We start from the raw sequence: 324 nt of genomic DNA, 5'->3' as shown, positions 1-324 counted from the left end.
GCCCAGCCGCAGCAGGAGGTCGGTGACCAGGTGGTACCTTCCCTACGCTTCCCCCTCCTCACCATCACCCGTGGCTGCTGGGGGTCCCCTCTGACATATAGACCCTTCCTGGGGTCCTGAACACTGTCTTGGTTCCTGCATGAAAATCATTCAGGATTGGACTGCCTTAAAAAAAAAAAAAAAAATTCACCCCATTAAACTAGAATTATGATGCTTTACAAAACAAGGCTCCATGCAGGCGAGTTTCCATCAGTGCACTAGGGCTTGGGTAGGGTGCTTAATTCTGGGCAATATCTTGCTTTCTGGCAAAAACCTGATGGGAAA

At 49.4% G+C, this 324-nt stretch overlaps 1 protein-coding gene across 1 annotated transcript in view; it reads left to right on the top strand.

The window, feature by feature from the left end:
* The window catches only part of PFKFB2 (6-phosphofructo-2-kinase/fructose-2,6-biphosphatase 2), a 16,262-nt gene that overhangs the window by 7,058 nt on the left and 8,880 nt on the right, over window positions 1-324 (top strand). The gene's annotated exons all lie outside the window — the stretch shown is intronic.

The sequence above is a fragment of the Pterocles gutturalis genome, unplaced genomic scaffold (assembly GCF_000699245.1).
Source record: "Pterocles gutturalis isolate BGI_N339 unplaced genomic scaffold, ASM69924v1 scaffold37049, whole genome shotgun sequence".
Classification (NCBI taxonomy): Eukaryota; Metazoa; Chordata; class Aves; order Pterocliformes; family Pteroclidae; genus Pterocles; species Pterocles gutturalis.
The sequence above is the reverse complement of the archived record's forward strand: the minus strand, read 5'-3'. Positions and strand labels throughout refer to the sequence as shown.